Source organism: Diceros bicornis, chromosome 9 (assembly GCF_020826845.1).
Source record: "Diceros bicornis minor isolate mBicDic1 chromosome 9, mDicBic1.mat.cur, whole genome shotgun sequence".
NCBI classification, from domain to species: Eukaryota; Metazoa; Chordata; class Mammalia; order Perissodactyla; family Rhinocerotidae; genus Diceros; species Diceros bicornis.
This window is the reverse complement of record NC_080748.1, coordinates 71,872,526-71,891,780: the sequence shown is the minus strand read 5'-3', so window position 1 is coordinate 71,891,780 and position 19,255 is coordinate 71,872,526. Positions and strand designations below refer to the sequence as shown.

Sequence of the window (19,255 nt, the reverse complement as noted above, 5' to 3'; positions counted from 1 at the left end):
GAGCTCTTGTGCGTGCCCTGACAATGAGGTTTACCTAAAATGGTAATGAAAGATTAATTAAAACCCAAGATTGGTGAAATGTAAGCATCCTCTTCAATGCAAGTTTTTAACTCGATAGTTTTAAAGTAGACTTTTGGTTACACATTAGAGGCTTTGTTGTACCTGCCAGGTGGATCTTTAGTAGTGAGTTTCCCTGGTGATTTCCAAGTGGTTGATGCCTCTGCCTTGAGGCCTTTCACCTGTCTTGATTCTGAAGGTAGCCTCCTGCCCTGGGTTCCTGTGAAGAGCTAGTTCATCAACATACGTCCCCACCTGGTCAGTTGGTTAGACTTGTGGTGAAGCCCAGGGTGGCTTTGTTTGTGTAGGTGATACTCGACAGGGCCTGTCGAGGCAGGGAGGTGGGCTGGAGGGAGCACAGGAGTAGCCTTGGCCTGGCCGTTCACTAGCCTTGTGATGTAACTAGCTAAAGCACGTAGATACAGTTAGGCAAGCAAATCTCAGAGTAGGGGGTGGTTGTGGTTAAAAGTGTGGTCTCTGGAGCCAGCTGCCTGGGTTCGGTCCTGGTGCTAATTACTAATGGTAATAGTTAGTTATAGTTATATTAATACTTGTGTGCTAGTTACTTCTCTGCCTCAGTTTTCGAATCTGTAAAATGGGTATACTCTTTACACTTACTTGATTAAGATATTGTGGGAATTAAGCAGGTTAATCCATTCACAGTGCTTAGAGTAAGGCTTAGCACACTAAGTGCCTAATGAGTCTTGGCGACAATGACAACATGATATCTCCGAACTTCCTCACCTGTGAAATGGAACTAACAGTGCTGCCCTTCTTGTTTCACAAGACTGTTGTGAGGATTAGATAAGACTGTTCTGGAAAGCACGTTGTGTAGATTTCTTCAACAAACGTTGTTTAGTCTAGACACTGGGAAGCACAAGGAATTGTAAACTGCAGAGGCCCACACAAGTGTATAGTCTTTTTATAGCTGTAGTTAGAAAGCAATTAGAGGACTCATGTATTATTAAGGCTGTAAAGTCACTCCACTTTGCCAGTTAATTGGAAAACTACAGTCATAAAGTTTGGAGCATTAAGTGGGCCTGAATTTCTGTTATCACTGCCTCTGAGTGCTTGTGACCACAGTTAACCAGGCTCTTTGTGTCCATGACCTGTAGGCTTCTCCACATGCTGATTTATTTATTATTCAAGGATTTGGGACCAGGTCTAAATTTTTGAGGTCGCTAATCTTAGAGCAGCACACTAGTGTTTATCTTGCCTCCCCTCCTATATCTATTAGTAGTACTTTCGTCCTTCAAGAAAATAGAAGACCAAATTCAGTACTCCAAAGATAGGCCTAGTTTGCCCAAAATGTTTAGGGGCCATGAGTTATTTACTCTTTTCGTGGTAGATTAAACATTTTCTTTTAACTAAAATAAATTTTAAGTGGTAGATTTTAAGTTTCCATTTGGATATAATTTTTGCACTTTTTACAATGGGAAGAACAAGCCAAAGCTATGGATCATGCCTCATAGTTGACATCATTGATTGTATGTACTTTAATGGTTATGTGATGTATAAAGAAATTCCCCCCATGGGGGCCCGCCTGGTGGCATAGTGGTTAAGTTCACGGGTTCCGCTTCAGCAGGCCAGGGTTTGCCAGTTCCAATCATGGGTGCAGACCTATTCACTGCTCATCAAGCCAAGTTGAGCTGGTGTCCCACACAGAAGAGCCACAACTCTACAACTATAATATATACAACTATGTACTGGGGCTTTGGGGAGAAAAAAAAGAAAAAAGAGAAAGATTGGGAACAGATGTTAGCATGGGGCCAATCTTCCTCAAAAAAAAAAACGTTAAAAAAACAATTCCCTTCTAGAGTAGAGAGGCAGACATGCTCGATGTTTAAGTTCCATTGAATATCTACGTTAAATATATACAAGTGCCCTGCATAATGTCACGACCCTGAGTTGCACACAGAGTGTGTTCTCTGAGCAGCATGGAGAGATCAGGAAGCATGTCTTTGTCTTCTCAATACTTTGTTGTTCAGAGCATACTCTCAGGGAGACACTGGGGTCCCTGGGTTTCCTATGGGCTCAAGATCTTGACAGCTTCCCAGATTTTAGGAAATTCAGGGGTCAGGATCGACTTTTGCCAGTGTGTAGTTTCCAGCAAACTAGACTTGGAGTGGTGACTGGTGCAGAAACTAGAAACTCGAGGCAGAGGCCCACTGGACCTGCCTGAACCACAGCCTGGCTTGGAATTGCAGAAGTCTTGCCAGAGTTCCTTTCTGTACCCATCTCCATTTCCCACTTGTGCTGGAATATTCTCAGTGACCCTGAATTGGATTTTGGAAATGGCTTGTACATTCATTCATGGTGCTCACAGCCAGATGTGCTGTCTCCCTTCTCATGCTTCCTCCCAGATCCTCATGCATTTTGTTAACCAGTGGGTGACGCTTTGTACTTATGCAGAGAACCAGGCCTTCAGTGGAGGGTCCTGAAACACCACTGCCCCCGCCAAAGTCCCAAGTTCTCTTACTTGGATTTAAGGATAAAGGCAGGGTACACCGGAAAGTGCATGTTTCTTCTCAATAGCAAAGTTTCTCTGACTGCAGTGGATCCATTCCAGAGAGCTGACTTTTGAGAAAGTTCCAGCTCTCCAAGCTGCATGACTTATTCTCCATTTTGAACCCATGAAATTTGGATTGCATGAAGTTTAATTAGTTTGTTTAATGTATACCGTATTGTCTACTGATCTTTCATAACCTGGTAAATTTTAAGCTATCTGGGTAAAATTGGAATCAACTAGTGTGTGGTGTTAGAATGGCAAAAGCTAGTTTTCTTTTCTTTTTCCTTCCTCTCACCCATCTCTATTTCTTATCCTTTTCTCCTTTGATGTGTTTAGGTAACAGTATTGTGCACGTCTATTAAAGAGCCGCATGTTTTCAGTGACCCTGACGTTGCCTACACATTTTGTTTGAGTTGAATAGTGCCTTTGCAGATGTAGTCTGTGTCCCTGTGCTGTCTGCTGCATCTGCCACTTCCTAGTCAACATATGTCTTCTATCCTAGCCCCATTTCAGTTCTATCAGATCTTAATACACGGGTCACACAAATCCCGAATCAACAGGACAGTCACGCGTAGCTTCATGATGGGAATATGTTCTGAGAAGCTCGTTATGTGATTTCATCATTGTGAGAACATCACAGAGTGTATTTACACAAACTAGATGGTAAAGCCTACTACACACCTGTTCTCTATGGTACTAAGCTTATAGGACCACCATCATATATGCAGTCCATCGTTGACTGAAATGTCGTGATGCAGTGCATGACTGTAAGTCATTCAGAAATTATGAGATGATGCTATTTTAAATGTAAATCATGTTTTCCTTGCATGGGCTGAATTCATTTTATTTTTACATCTGGCACAAGGGGGCAGCATGATCTACCTTATTTTGGGGATATAATGTAAGAGCACCTTATTGCAAAACCTGGTGGTTTTTATTTTAAAGCTTTCTTGGAAACTTCATTTTTAGAGCTTGGGTCTTTGTATTTTGTAGTGTTTATACAGAATTTTAAAAGTATTGTCGTGGTTTATTATGTTTGAAACATTAAACTCTTTACTAAAGAATTACTCACAGTGTTGTCCCGGAATATCTAGCGTTTCAAACAGGGTCACTTGGATTTCTTAATTGACTCCTTACCTGGTAACCGGAATAGGCAGTCACCGACATCTTGACTAAATGTATTTTAATTCCTCATGGTGGATTATGGTCGCTTCTGTGAACTGTTTCTGTTTTCTTCCTAAACATGAGTTTAGGGAGAAATATGACCCCACAGTTTCTTCAATTTTCTTCCATGCCATCAGAGTCAGCAGGTGCATTTTATTCTTATCAAGTCTCTAGAATTTCACTCTTCGTTTTGGAGGCAAGATGAGTGGATAGTTGTCCTATTTTTTCAAGTGATAAAAAAATGGCATAACACCTGGTTGAGTGCATTGACTGTAATGATTCCAGATAAATATTTGTTTATTTGCTCTCTATTTGTTAATTTGGCTTTAAGAACCTGAGCCGCTGGCGTCAGTAGGTGTTGTATTTGTTTATTCTCTCAGGGAAGCGCAAAGTTAATATGGGTTGTGGAGTATGTTCATTTCACATGACTGATTTTTTTCAGTGGGGTGTGCATGCATGTGTGTGTGGGGTCACTTATTTATGCATCCAGTGTAAAAAAAAACACAAATCAGTACAATTATTTTTCTCTTTACACATCAAATTCAGTTAAGGCTAAAGCACTATAAAAAGAGAGAAAGAAATGTACAAACTTCTTCTTTTGTCATTTTTATTCTCTAGTGGAAGGGACTGTGCCGATTGAGGTATGGAAGAGGAACTGTAGCACTAGACTTTGAGACATATTCTTGTATCTTCCCTAATCGAAAATCTAGAATTGCCCCAAGGAGTAGGATTTCTAGTTTGATTGAGTGGGAAATGAGGCTCTGTAGATGATTTCACAAATCTAAAATATCCTGAATGAGGATGTGCATTGTGTGGGAGTTGAGGGTTGGGGAGAGGAGGGTGGTGGAGATTTGAACTATGGTTCTGTTACTTGATGCTCCTTAGCATCCAGCACAAGTTGCTGAATAACTCGTGGAGAAATGAAAAGTGAGCCAAAAGCAACATGGTGAGCTTTTTGTACTATCAGAGAAACTGTCTTGCTATGCTATTCATAACATCAATTGTCAACATGCCACTGCCTTGCCAGTCATCAGTAGAGAAGAAAGATAATTGTAGGGATATCTGTCTGTTTATTCAGTTCCGATGACCACTGGAGTTAGTGCTAAATGCATATTTTTAACAAGTATAATATTTTAGCACTGTCAAAATTACCTTGACGATAATAGGCTTGTTAAATTATAGCTCTATAAGTTAGGAGGTGAGATGGCTCTGCTTAGCACACGTTAATCTATGCCTGTTCACACAAGTGATTCTGCTGAGCAGGTAGCATGTTAGAACAAGAAATACTGGTCCTAAAACCTCTGATTTATGGTGGGTGTTTTGACACAGCATCATTCAGACGATTCACAAGGCAAGGCTTCATGTTAAAATATTTCACCAGTGTCATCATTCGTCACCGACATAAATATTCAGTAGTGAGGCTGGAAAATGGGTAATATGCCCATTCATGCCAAATCATTCGCTATGTTTCCTTTCAAGTGAGATCTGTTGTGGATATGGTTAAAAGAAACTATGATTTTTCTTCCTTGAGAGCAATTGAGCTGTAAGAAATCGAGAATAAGAATAACAACTGTCCTGACGGCTTTCATGTACTCATCTTGCCTAGGTTGCTTTTAATTCTGGCTGAAGTCCCACAGGCTTTTTTTTTCTTCCTTTCCTTGCTTAGTGCACATTGTAAAGAACATATTTGTATGTACATTAGTTAAAGAGGCTTTTTGTGTTCAAAGGAAGAAGTTAGTCATCATCAGAAAAGCTTTGTTGCAAAACAAAAACACACATTTCCTCTTTTATTTTTCCTTGCTAGTAATAACAAATGCAAGTGACTATAAAGGGACTAACACAAAAGATTGCATCAATCATAATGATTCTCAATAGCCACATAAATATTATTTTTTCAGGTTTGAATGAAACAGCTAATAGTTTGAAGTAGGTGTGGTAATTAAATCCTATCGGGTTGTCACATATTAAAAATAATGTTTTTTCACATAACAATGGTTATATGTACTTAAACCCTTATCAGGGTGATATTAAGTCATATTTTTATGGGAGTTGCTCGTTTACGCTAATAGTATCATAAAAGCCTTTGTTACTAGTTTAAATAGTTACATAGTTGTATATATTTGATTACTATTGTTATTTTGTCAGTAATCTCTATAAAGGTGATTATTATAGCACTTGTCTACAGCTGGTAAATATTGCACCATTTAGGTCTACATTTTTAATCTATTAGAATGTTCTGATTACTCTTTATTCGTGTTTTTTTCTCATAATAATCATATATGGAAATACTGGCAGCTGAGTAAGACTGTGTTTGTGGTTATCCAATAAAATGTTAAAAAGATAAGATTTGGGAAGCTTGTGCCTTGTTCAAAGTGGTAATCATGTAATATCTCAGGAAAATGGAAGGATGATATTTCACTTGTGTTTTTTTATTTTCCAATAGTGAATATAGTGATACATATCTCATGTATAAGCTCTCTACTTCATTCTAATATTTGTGGCTATGATGTTAATGCCCCCAAACTCCTGAGTTTTTACTGGTTTGATATCTGTGTTGTCTTAGAACTTAGAGCTGGGGGCTCTTTGCTACTCATGACTTGACTGGTATACCCCAATTTCTGGTGTTAGTATGCTCAGTAATTTGGCATTATATGGGATGTGTGATTTATAGTAATTTATAATTTATAAATTAAATGATTTTATAAATAACAAAAATTATAAATAATGTAATTTATAGTAATTCAAATACTGTCATTTAGAAGTCTCCCCCCAATTATTACTTCAGCATTTTAGCTTTTTGTGACAGTCAGAAAATGCATCAAAATGTCTTTATGACATAGTTCATTGCTTTTGTATAACCATTTCAAGAGAAACTGGAATAGTATTTCTGCCAGTTTCAACATGAATAAATATTGATAAGTATATTACTGAGAGCCTAAAATATATAAAGCTTAGTCTTCTGACACTAAGTGGGAATCGATAGGGATTTGCTGGATTGCGAGTCTGTACTCTTGCTAAGGCCAAGTGCTTCCCCTCAAAGATTTGATTTTGAAGCTCTCCTATAAGACCATGAGGTGAACTTTGATTTTCATTTTACAACTGGAGTTGTCTTCTGTTACCATTTCTTCCCTGCCTCCTTTATTTTAAATATTATTATTATTTATTTTGCCGTAAAGAAAACGGGGAAAAATCTAGATATTTGCAACATTGAACCTGTGACATTTTATTTCACATAGAGTTGAAAATTTGGTTGTGTTTTTAATCACATCTTTATAGTACTTGTCACAATTTCAGCTGAATTATAATTTAGGTCATTAGGTGTTGACTGCCTGTCTCCTCTTAGCCTTGGGCTCTCTGCCCTCATAGGACATATCTATTGTGTTACTGGGAAATCTTCTGAAGTCAGGATTGGACACATTGTAGCTGATGGGTACATATTTGTTGGCCGGATGAAAGAAGGGATGGTTTTAGAAGTGTTATTTGCATCTCTCCACGCCACGCAGGTAAAGAACAATGGAACTTCACAATGTTGAAGTTGAATTTGAGCTTTTCTGTCTTAACAAATTTGAACTCTTTCCTGTATTTTTTGTTCCAGAGTAGAATTTGATAGATTCTACTAAGTAGAATAGATTATTTGTCGTGGACTTTGTTTCTGGTATGTGATGACATGAAGAGAAAACCACATATATTGGTTCTTTGGAAGTTCCTGGAACCAGACTCTGCAAGGTTCCAAGTTCCCCTGTTGGGTACCAATTAAGGACATGAAACTGTCAAACACCTAATACATTTCCTTGGGATTTAATTGCACACTGAAGATGAATGTTGGCGCTCTGTGGGTTAAATATTTGGTACCTTATCGTTTTACCATTTAAACTACATGCCCTTAAGTAAAAGGAGGAATTAATCCATTTTAAAACATCAGTAGAGGGGCCGGCCCCGTGGCTTAGCGGTTAAGTGCGCGCACTCTGCTGCTGGCAGCCCGGGTTCAGATCCCGGGCGCGCAGCGACGCACCGCCTCTCTGGCCCTGCTGAGGCCACATCCCACATACAGCAAGTAGAAGGATGTGCAACTATGACATACAACTATCTACTGGGGCTTTGGGGGGGAAAATAAATAAATAAATAAAAATTTAAAACATCAGTAGACATTTTAACTCTATTATTGGACAGGGAATTGAGATGTAGATTGAGATGTTGCGATGTCCCAGTTCTGCTGGAAACATAGCTTTGGAATAGCTATGCCAGTCACTTTACTTCTCTTGGCCTCAGGTTTCTAATAGGTGAAGAGAGGGGGCTGTTTCACTCATCAAGCATTTATTGGTTATCTACTAGTTGTCAGTTGTGGTACCAAGCTTTGGGACAAAAAGACCCTGTCTTCAAGGCATTTACAAACTTAAATAATTGCAGACAGTGGATTGTTTCAAAAAAATGAACAAATGATCCATTGTCAGTATTCTGTGATTCCATATAGAAAAGATACAGATTCAGAATTTAATACAGCTATAGAACGGAGATCTTGATTCATGTATATACACAACACACACACACAAATGTAGCCCTATGGTGTATTTATTTTTCATATCAATTACGTAAGTGATTGGCCTTGATTTCATAAAACTTCCAAAAACTGTTCTCGTGAAACTTCAAGACGAATTGTTTTCAAAATGAAGTCACACCAGTGGGAGTATGAGAGGAATTTAGGAAGCAAAAGTAAGTGATTCTTTATTTAAGATCACAATCTCTTAGCTTACAGCAAACTCAACCCAGTTTCTAACCAGACTCTTGACTACTCAAATGCTTTCCTGACCTACCAGGAACAGTTTGGGTGCTAGGGCTCATCTCCGAAAAGCGTGTTAGAGAAAGGAGAGAGAAGCCAGCATTTCCACTGTTGCCCTTTATAAGTATCTACACATGCTTCTCTTTGGGCTTTTTAGAAGTGTGTTAACAAATGCTTTGACAGTAGGTAGAACATAAGCAGTGACGTTTTCCCCATAAGTATTGTTATCATGAAATCAACTGTGCTCTGTTGAATGGTCTTCTCATTCTTGGTAACTGGGATTAATCTTTTAAGAAATTTCCCCCTCGTTTAAGTAGATTCTTTTTATATCTAAAGGAAACACGACAAGCTTCAAAGTATACTTTGAGTGGAAGTTTATTAAAATACTGTGGTTAAATGGAAAGCTATCGTAAAATCAAGTTCTCTGTTCTGGAAATATTTTCCTTTCATTTCTTTTTTCCATTTGCATTTTAGTAGATTGTATCACATGGGGAATGTTTCAACCTCTTGAACACCTGGAAAGTCTATTTTAGACTTGTTATGTGTTTAAGAATCTTAATCCAGACGTTATTCCAAATACAGTCATGCTCCGCATGATAGAAACATCTTGCCTCCGGGTCCGCTGTTGGTAGAAAGTGGAGCGATAGAGCGACGTGTTGTTAATAGATCAGTAGAAACCAGTGAATCTGCCCTGGTTGATTTTCAGCCTAAGTCCCTGATTTGGGGGTGTTTAAGTCAATAATTAGTTAATGATTTCTCTCTGAACTTCAAGTGGAAGTTTTTAGAAGTGTTCTTTTGATTCAGTGACAGATCTCATCCTTCACTCTTTGATTGAAGCATATGATCAAAAAGTATAGACATTTTGAGGGTGTGGTAAGAAAAGCAATGCCCCCACTTCTTTTTGTTCTGCACAAAGATATTTGAACAGATACTGCAGTGTGTGTGAATTTGTCCTTAAATATATTTTCTCACATATATGATTCCATATATTTAGATCAGTAACAGTGCTTTGAGACATAGAATCATAGATTAATTTTATTCATTACTTTCAAATATTTAAAAATAGATTCAGAAGGAAATGGTTGCTTTCTTGTAAGTAGTCATTATTTTTAGATCTTTTTTCTCCTGTTGTTGTCAATGGCCTGGGGTTCATAAAATTTCTTTCCTTTGGGGGAACTATAAATTTATTATTCTCTTCTTTGAGAATAAAATGGTAGTAACATCTTAAAGTTATATCTCACGCTAATATAAATCTTCTCTATATTCCCCCGTTTACTTAGCATAAAAATGAAAAGGGAGTCAAATGTGGTTTAATGAGTTCCACCAATGAGCTGTATTGTAGACGTGTATTTCTTATTGGTGCCGACTTTTTAACTGTTTGTCTTGACATAGCCCTGTAAATGGAGGGAAAAGAAACACATATGTCAAGATGATGAGTAATCAGTGTTACTAGAAAATTATTCTTCCTTGACTTCGAGATTAAATAAATAGCTGTTGACATAAATAGCCAGAGTAATAAAATGGAGCACCTGTGTAATCCAGACAATTGTCAGTTTATCATGCCATCAGATATGCTGCTGCTTACTAACGAATTGTCAAGTCTTAAACCAGGTGAATAGATTTAACTCATACATTAGGGAATTCTAAAAGTTGAAGGAAGAAGCTTTAATTTCCCTCGATGCCAAATTTTCTAACTACTCACATCTTTCACAAACGAGACACTGTAGGAGTTTAATGCTTAACTGACCTGGCCTTCAGGTGTGTCATCTTCTCTTGGTTCTTGGTATATCAGAGTTGCTCAAGTTTAAAAAGATATAGCTCATCTTTTCTCTGTCCTTAATTCATATGTCTCTTTTTTATTTGGTGCCAGGTGAGGGAGAAATTTGTCATCAGTAGACATTTTTAAACTATTATTGGAAAGGGAGTTGAGATGTAGGCTGAGATGTCTTGACGTCCCAATTACACAGCTTTGGAATAGCTGTGCCAATCTCTTCACTCTCGTAGAGAAGATCCTCTGGATTGAAGCGTAGTTACCTTCAGCAGCATTGATGTGAGTGGTGTGTTATGTGTGTGAGAGAGAGAGAGAGGCAGACTTATTTTTAGTTAGATTGTCACACCAGCATAAGACCTATATTATTGGATTCTATTAAAGAGATGTGAAATTTAAAGTTTGAAAGTTAACCAGCGAATAAAGTGAACTTTGACTTTACCAATACCAAATTGAGTTGTTTTCTTTTATTTTCCAACAGTGGTTTTGAACTACTGTGTAATTCGGGATCCGTGGTGCCCAGTGGTAGAGAGAACAGACTTGGGAATCAGCCCACCAGAATGTGAATCCCAGCCCTGCCCCTGACAGATCTTTGCCGAGTTACTTAACCTCTTTTTGCCTCAACTTTATCTGTTCAGTGAGGATGATTGTACAGTAATAGCCCTAACGATTTTTATGCATGTGAGAATTAATATATGTAAAGCATTTAAAACAGTGCCTAGCAAATAGCTGACATTGATTTTTGATTAAGTGACATGATAAAATTTTGGGGGTATTTTTTTGCCCCCCCTTTCCAAAATCCGAATGACTATGCTAATTTTGATAAAATAGTGGGAGAAGATGGGGAAGGGTGCCTGTGTTTTCCCAGATGTGAGGAAAAATAGATAAATGACTGAGACTAACAAGCCACAAAACAAAATCAACAGCGTGTTTTTGGACTGTTTGCTTGTTGTTTTGTTTTTGTTTTCATCGGGGCTTAGCTTCATTCTGGAGTTCATTTTAATTTAATTTGGTTTCACAATGAGAGCTCAATTTTGCATATATGTACCAAACATCTGGTTTACTTTTTGTTTGAAAAGGATACGGCTGAAGTTTATTGCAGAAGTCTATTGTGTAATTAAGGAAAGACGGTTTGAAATTTTATAAAATAAGTTCTATTTAAATGGAACATTGGAATTATTCCAGGGAAGTGGATATACTTCTTAGGAGTAGCAGGATCTTATTATTTTTTAAAAAATGCTATATACTGGTCAAAATGTAGAACTTCTATGTATTCCCCTTTTTCAAAAAGCATGAAAAATGACAAATTTCACAAGTGAAAGTTAAAGTTGACCTAAGGCAATTTTAGATTGTCAAGCCTTCAAATGTTATTCATGGGATGTTTTGTAGAGACATTTCGTGGTTTGTCCACTCCACTTAATTCTGGGCAATCCTTCTGCATTTCTATCAGATGGACATCCTGATACTTCACAACTTTCTCTTGCGCAAAATATGCTTAAAGCAGCCTGGGAGGAAAATGAGATTCCCGGTTAGTTCTTATAAACCATAGATTATGTTTTTAAAGCAGTTAAAGGAATAATAAACTCAACAGAAGAAATACAACTCTTTTATCAATACTGCCTAATTGAGGTTAACGAACTAAGAACTTAAATGGCATAAATTACTGGCTGTGTGTAATAACATTGAGGTATATGAAGAAATGTATAGTTTTGGGTGGAGAGACCTAAGTGAAGACAGAGTGCTTGTGAGTTTAACATCTGCCAAGTAGTTGTGTTAGTAGTTAGGCAGGGAGCAGCTAACTAGTCCAGGGTCTTAGTATTCAACCTCGATAATGTCTGAGAGGCCTTGGGCTCTGAAGTTCAATGATTCTATCATCCTGCAGTACTTAGAAATAATTTGATAAAAGCTTAAGAAAACCAAAAATAGGTTGTTTGTAAAGACTTCAGAGGATTTTTATGATGGTATTACTTTCCCTACACTCCCTAATGTTTTAGAGATCTGTTGCATGACGGAGGTTTCATCTGTTGGCAGTTAATATAGTTCCCTATCAAATTGAAGATCAGCCTGGAGTATGATAAATTTGGAATATTGCCCTATGTCTTGTCATTTTATAGCATCGTAAATTTGACGGTTTAAACGTACCAAAATACTGTCACTTGCATTGTCTCATTTCATCTTTGATAGCAACAAAGCAACAAGAAATCTGCTGCAGTCTGTTATTCCTCTCGAGCCTGTACACAGCAGCTCCGTGCTCTTCTTTACCTTCGTGCTCAGTCCCCTTGTTATTGTCCGCGTTGGTTTTTCTGTGGGAACCATAGAGATATGCTGCCTGTAATTGAAAATTAAAGAACCCCATTGCCCCAAATCATTAATCAGCATGCAGATTCTAACTCCACATTTATTAAGCATCTCCATATGTCAGTGTGCTGGGAATTTTGCATAAGGTAACCAGGTACTGTATTTAAATTCTCCATAGGCCTTTTCTAAAGGCATGTCACCCATTCCAATGTATTATAATATTTTACACAATAATGGTGGCTCTTCAGGTAAAGATTAAATTATGTTTAGCACAGTTACTTCCTATGAAATTAATGTGGACATCATATTAATCAGAAGTAGTTTCAAAAATTAAGAAAATTTGCATGACCTGGACAATCCATCCTATAAAACAAGTGTTACAATATGTATATAATGGGTGGATATGTGTATCTGAATATGTGTGTTGATACCTAAATTTTAATTTGATTTACAAATATGAGAGTAAGAAATATTTGAAATTCTTTGGTCTTCACCTTCCTCAACTTTTACATGAGCTTTCTTGCTTTTATCATTTTTCTGGAGGATTTTGCATTTGAAAATGAATTAGTCCCAGAATGAGGGTGTGTGGATCTTTCATCTGTAGGAAAGGTTACTGTTTCTGAGAACTAGATGATCACTTTAGCCTCCTCCTTATGGCCCTCAGTTTTTCAGAGACTTTCACCGGGACATTGCCAGGACTTTTAAAATAAGGTTTCTGTAATTTTGTAACTGATCATACGTTAGGAAAATGTTAGCTCTGAAATATATAGTATTTGGTGTTATAAGAGATAAGGTGGGATCGTGGTATCGTAGTGAGCTGTTCTTTGGCATTCAAGTCCTTCCTGGGAGCAAAAACAACACAGCACTTGGTATGAGCTTTTTTTTTTTTAAATAACTTAGAGGGAAAGAGGGAGAAGGAGACAGAGTGTTAGTTCTCAATTCCTATCTAATTAGAAATACTGTTAACCATTCTAAGAGATCTTTAATCATTTGCGTAAAGATCAAATTGCCTTTATGTAGGCTATTTTGGAAATGAAGTTCAATGTTTAATAGGGCTCATATTGATTTTGAATGGGAGAATAACACAGTTAGAAGTCTTAGTAATTGGAGTGGACAGCATGGAGATCTGAGAAGGTTCCTGTTGGGAGAACCACAGCAAAATGACTTCCAATGTTGTAGGAATCCCATCCAGCTGTTCTGAAGATGTAAAGAAACGTGGGGGCTATAGGAGATTGAGGAAATTCTCTTGTTGGTGTAGATAAACCAAGTTCAGATAAACCATGTTACCCCCAATGTCTGGTGGTTCATTTCTGCTCTTGACATGGGTTTAGGGCTTATGATAGCAGCCTGGAGCCATAGATGTATCGATCTAGATGAATTTTCACTTAAAAACACCTTTTCTCTTTCTTATGTTTCTTTAAGTTTTGGTACATCGCTCACTTTTCAGCTACTTACCCTCCCCCCCTCAAAAATTATGGTGATGGGAAAGACAAAGAGATTCTTCCATTATCTGTTTTACTGCCTGTGTCTTAATTTTTTTGCAGTAATGTTAGAGTTTTGCTTTCTTACTTGTTTGTCCTCTACAGAAGTCAAACAATATTTGGAAATCTGCAGGAAAGTAGTGACAGGAAATCTTATTATTTAATCTTTACGAGTTCAGTACTTTATAGTGAGACAGTTTTATTTTTGCTCATTTGCTTTATCACAAATAGTATAAGGATAGAATCTAATGCTAATTTTAGCCATCTTTTTGTCCTTTTTTGTAAACTTAGGTGTATAACTTAGATGTATCACTATTTCCTTTACTTCTGGGAAAAACTGTTTCCAGTGTCTTTTATGTGTTGATAGTCTTTTTAAGAAGTAAGAAATGCAGGTATCAGTTTTCTGAATAAAGCCTGCCATTTGCCGTCGTGGCGTGGCCGGCTCCCTGGATGATTGGACGGGCTTCTCCTTAAAGTAACAACATTGTGGTCTTTTTACCACCTCCCCTCAGCCTCACTTCTAAGGTTCTTTTCAAGTATTGGCTAAAACATATTAAGGTTTGTTTGTCAGAAATGTTATTAATCCTCCTCACTCTGCCTTGTAATACGCAATTTAGTGAGAATATATATGAAGTTTTATATTCACAGTATAGTCTATGTTTTCTATGTTTTCAGTCTTTATATTGTACCTCAGAGGAGTCTTAAATTCTTTAACTTTTGAAGGTTTTTTTTCCTTCTCTTTGCTGAGTTTGAGGACACGTGCTAGGCAAAAACAACTGGATGATAAAGAATGCGTCTGGACAAGAAGTTAGAGACACGAAGTGAGACCCAGAAAAGAAAGACGTTGTGTTGGGCTCTCGTCTCGGTTCGTGTTTCCATGGCGTCTCAGGGCGTTCGATAGCTCAACCCATTCAGCCTTGAGCTGCGTTGCCGCCTCCAGGTTGTAACATCTTGGTGAATTAAAGCTCTCTTACTCCTTTCTGATGAAAGTATTAGTAATTTCAGATTTGTGACTAGTGGATCTATTCAGAACTAAACCTTTCAGTGAGGAGCAACACGACTTTTCATCTGAGGCCTGTGGAGCCTGTGACTGGATGAGAGGTTGGGATTGTGTACTGATTTTGCTTCATTATGAGCCTACACCAGTATTATTTAATGCGACCAAGTTCTGAATGCTGGCAAGGAACATGATTAAGGTCATGGTCTGAAAGGACTTTGATGTCCTGTGGAAGCCTGATTTTCCCCTAATATGCATGGAAAGCTCGTGCCGTACAGCTCTTAGGAGATGAATATTTGTTCGTGTAGGTTACAATAGCAGACATACCCTGAGAGCGATGGAAATGTTGGGCAGAATATGCGTTTGGAGGAAAAAGAAGAACTAGTATGCAAAAATTAGCCATGGAAATTCATAAATACCAGGCCAAGAATATTCCTGCAAACATGTCAGCTGAGTTTTACCAGGAATAACGGACAGACACTTTTGCAGATCCTGCCACTAGAGGATTTCTGGTTTTCTTAAAAGTTCAGCTAGGTGATTTCCTTATAGATTTCAAACCCTTCTCAAGCCCTTTTCGCGTTACATAGAAATTTCTACTCTGTCTGTAGTTCCTAGATTTTTGTGTTGAAAGAACACATGAAAGGCCATTACTCTGTTGATGTCTTTTTAATTGTCCATAAAGAAGTGCATATTGACTCTCAGGGCCGGTAACCTGGGCTACTGCGGTGGTTTGCTGTTTGCATTGTTTACTTGTGCAAAGAGAAATTTTAGTTCTACGTCAGGTTTTGATACACATACAAATTCCTTGGGTAATCAATAGCTTGCGTTAGACTATCTTTGTAGCCTATCATTTAGAGGCCATGGAAGATCCATGGACTGTCCTCCCCTCTGAGGGAGACTGGAGAACGGAGACAACCCCTCCCTACAGTTGAGGAAATGTAGAGCCTAGTGGGTGTGTTCATTATGGGGGATGGTGGGCTTGCACTGGGCTGGTGATGATATGTGAGATTTTTAGTGGCCAGCATCATGGTGGGGAGAGACTTTGGACGAAGGAGAACTTGAGGCAAGGCTGAAGAAGTTGAACCATTCAAGTGGAGTCAGGAGATATGGAGTGTGGGGATAATTGAGGCAACATACAGAATTCAATTTTGGCAGTGGATTGTAGAACAGATCAGAATGAGCACGCGAGGCTGCGAGGTCAGCACGGAGTTGACAAAAAGTTTTCCGTATGAGTTGTTGCCATCTTTGTGCTGTGGCCATTATGGAAGCACATGTTGGTATAGATGTGATTAACTGCTCAAATATTTGGCACTGGAATCTTTCCCTTATATAACAGCTACTGGGATGGGGAGTTGTACGGGTATGAACTGAGTGGGGAAGTGCAATTGAATATGACACTGGGATGGTTAAATATTTTAAAGCTGCAAAGAAAGAACGTAGAATGAAGAACAAGATGAATTCTTTTATTTGTTGAGTTTAAACAATCTCCTTAAGTCCTGCCTGTCTGGAGGTGAAGGCAAACAAGAACCATGTAAATGTGCATGTTGTTTCCCAGCACTCCTGGCCCCGTTTGGCTTGGGCGGTGGGGGTGCCCAGGCAGGGGATGCTCCTGGAGCTGGGGGTGTTTTCGGCCACCCCCCACCCAGCTTACCCTCATGCTTTTGTCACAGGGCCAAGTTTCTGGGTTACAGCTGCCACGGGAACAAGCTGGAACATTCCTCTTGTTTTGAATTTGACTAATGGTTATTTTTGCCCTACCTTTTATTGACACCAACCTTTGGTGACCTCTTTCATCACTCCTTTGGGTGGTCAGTGCCAGTCTGTCTCAAATTGGCCTCAGTTCTCATAACGAAGTTCCCATAATGTCCCTTTTCTAAACAGGGCAGATACTGAGAATGCCAGTTTCTAAACACATTCACTTAATCTTCCATCCATCTGTTGAGAAACACTTAGGAAGAGTCAGGTGTGGCATCACCAAAACCTGTATATCTTCTGCCAGACACCACATTAGTAACCATAAGAGTCTGGTTGTGATCGGCATTGTGGAAGAGGAGGCCCAGGGGACATGCGAGTGTTAAGGTGACCTAAGAAGATTGGAGGAGGGGCTTTGTGGATCTTCTCCAGTGGAACTGACCAAAGAATGAGTGGGAGTTATCCAGGAAGTGGGAATGGATGATTGGGGTGACACTGGGCCTGGCAGCCAGGGGACGAAGGCAGCTTGGCTGGAGTGGGCGAGACTGGTGGGGAGGGGGCCCAGCAGAACTCGGCCAGGGTCCAATGGTGCAGGTTGTGTGAAGAATTTTTAAGTCTATCCCTAAAGCAGTAGGATGCTTTTCTGTTGGGTTAGATGCGTGATCACACAGCCTTTCTGAGCTTGCCAAAGCTCCATCTCATCGGGGAACCACATAATGAAATAGAATGGGAGTTTGGGTGTTTTTTCTTCTTTTAAACTTAAAGGTATTTTAACATGTCAGAAGTTTTGTAACTATCTGACTCCTATTTCACACTTAACCACATGGTTTGTGGCTATTAGATTCTTTGATATTAATTTAATTGTATACGGTATAACTGTGGCAAATTCTGTCTTCACACTGTTTATTACTGTTCAAAGCACCTCACAAAGAGGAGAAAACCAACATATTTTATTACTCCTTTAACCCAGAAAATTATTGCATGATGAGTTAAAATCTGTACTTGTGCACACTTAATTTAAAACTCCAGGACAGATTAATATAGTGCCTGGATTTATTTTTGTAGCTATAAATAATGAATAATATTTCATAGATACTCATGTGCTGCTGGTTATTTAAAAAGTGAATTGCAGTAAAGCTTTGGTTCTGGAATGGCATTTAAGTTGCCTTCTTGTGGGGAGGCAGCTACAGAACACTAGCAGCTCCACTTTCCATGCAACTTGCAGACTTGAACTTTTTAAAAGTTTTATTAGTGTCGGAGGGGGTTTATTATAAGGAAAGAATAGGACATTTTTCTGTAAAAATAAAAAATGCTATTCAGTGATGTTTCTTCCCCCCACCCCTCCTTCCCTGAAAAAAATAAAACTTTGGTGCTTAATCAGGGTTCCAGATGTTTGTATGTATTTATTTATTTGGATATTTATAGTGTTTTCTGTCAAGCAGTTTGCCTCCCTGGGTGCATTCCATAAATTTTAAAAACATACATGGCAAAGCCACAAAGATCAAAGACCTGTGTCTTATGAACTCTTTGCAGCACTTTAGGCCAGTCGCTAAATTGATTTATATGAAAAGAACTGAGTAAGAGTCTTACTGTCCACATCATGTTTTGAAGAATGTTCCAGAAGAGGACAGAAGAACCTGGTGAAGAATGCTTCCTCTCTGCTGAGTGAGGGGCCTTCATCTGAAACCTTCCTACAGTTCAAGGACTTCAGTTAGCTCACTGGGACACCTCCAGTCTCTTATATTTTCACATTTTATTGTTGATATTTCTGTTGCTTCTTTCTTCCTTTAAAACACGGGAATTAATTATTTCTCCACCCTCCTTAAATTGTATTAATCCTACCACATAGAATTTTAAAGACTGCCCATTGAAAGTATGGGTTTCGTTTTTTAATATTATTTTAAAAATATGTAATATCTGCCATCTAAATGGGAAACAGCAAGACTTTTTGTAGTAACAAATTAATGCCGCTGTGACTGATATCTCTGAAATAGGAAGTGCCTTGAGGAGTTGAGGCCCGACAGAGATCAGCCAGAGGCAGGGCAACACGGAAGCCTTCTTGTGTTCTGAGTAGTAAAGTCCCAAACACAAATGGCCTTCTTTGATGTTCTTACCTGAGTGTTGTGAGGACCATGGATTTGATTTAATGAATCATTGATAAATGTTATAAAAGTAATCAAGAGATATTTTCTTGCTTCAACTTCTTACTGCAAATCTTCTCTTCTGGCTGGGGGTCAGGGTGGAGGGAATGGGGAGTAGGTAGGTGTGTGAAGTGACAGCCTTGGGAAGGAACCACCTCACCTACCTTGGTGCCTGTCCTGAATGATGCACACAGGATTCTCCATAGAGCAACCCATGTAAAGTATTATTTTGAACCTGCTTTCCTTCACCCCTGGCCCATCTCCAGGATTCACCTGTCCAGAGGTACGTGGTGTTCTCTGAACTAACATGGGAACCCTTTTGCAATAGCATACAATTTTAGTGACGTATAGTGTTTGCAGGTCGGACATTA

At 38.6% G+C, this 19,255-nt stretch overlaps 1 protein-coding gene across 6 annotated transcripts in view; it reads left to right on the top strand.

Annotated features, from left to right (window-relative positions):
• Nucleotides 1-19,255, top strand: part of ABCC4 (ATP binding cassette subfamily C member 4) — a 266,824-nt gene that overhangs the window by 130,504 nt on the left and 117,065 nt on the right. The window lies entirely within an intron of this gene.